Here is a 1,247-nt window from a genome sequence, read left to right as displayed (position 1 = left end):
TTCGGCGTTCGGACTCGAAGTTCAGCATCATTATCGTCTACGTGGACGACCTCATGATCTTCAGCAGGACGAAAGCGGAGATCGGTGAGATCAAGAAGGCGCTGAAGCGCGAGTTCAGCATCAAGGAGCTCGGTGAGCTGAAGTACTGTCTCGGCATCGAGATCCACCGCAACCGCGACGACAAGACCATCGTCATGAATCAGCGAGCGTATATTCAACGACTCGCGGAGAAGTTCGGCGTGGAAAAGTGCAAGGCAGTGCACACACCAGCGGACAGCAACTCGAAGCTGGTGAAGCCGTCAGAAGACGAAGATTTCGTGCCCAGGTACCCGTATCGCGAGTTGGTGGGGGCTTTGATGTACCTCGCAACTTGTACGCGCCCGGACATTGCTCAAGCTGTGGGTGAAGTGGCCAAGTTTTGCGAGCGGTACAACAAGTCTCACTGGGTGGCTGCGAAGCGGATTTTGAAGTACTTGAAGACCACTCAGGACCTGGGACTCGTGTTCAACGGCGGGACTAAGGGAGAGCTGATCGGCTACGCGGATGCGAACTGGGCAGGTGATTTGGACACCCGGCGCTCGACTACTGGCTACGTGTTCTTCCTGAACGGGAGTGCAATTTCGTGGAAGTCGAAGCGGCAACCGACAGTGGCAACCTCGAGCACGGAGGCAGAGTACATGGCACTGTACAACGCCACTCAAGAGGCAGTGTGGCTGCGTCAGCTACTACTGGACGTGGGGTGTGAGTGTGTGGGTGCGACTACCATTTTTCAGGACAACCAAGGTTGCATTGCGCTGGCCAAGAACCCAGCGTACCACTCACGCACCAAGCACATCGACTTGAAGTATCACTTCTTGCGCGAGAAGGTGGAAGACAAGGTCATCGTGCTCGAGTACAAGCCGACAGACGAGATGATCGCAGACGGGTTTACCAAGGCACTGGCACGACCCAAGCACCGCCAGTTTCTCGTCGGACTCGGCATGGACGCCTAAGACGCCAAGCACAGCGCATCAAGGGAGAGTGTTAGAGGGTGCTGCGTGTGCATGTGCGTGTGTGCACCAGGTGTGGGTGCAAGGCGTGTGTGCGTGCGCGTGCCTCTACGCGTGTGCGGGGGGGATTTGTGGCGGCGTCAAGTGCTCATGATGAGACGCGCAGGTTGCGTGCGCGTGAGAACAAGCGTGTGGGAGCGTGTCCAAGTGCTCAAGCGGCGTGGACATGCGTGTGGGTGCATAGTAGGAGTTACATAT

The sequence above is a fragment of the Phytophthora ramorum genome, assembly GCF_020800215.1.
Source record: "Phytophthora ramorum isolate Pr-102 chromosome Unknown Phyram_PR-102_s0011, whole genome shotgun sequence".
Lineage (NCBI taxonomy): Eukaryota > Oomycota > Peronosporomycetes > Peronosporales > Peronosporaceae > Phytophthora > Phytophthora ramorum.
Note: the sequence above shows the minus strand (reverse complement) of the source record.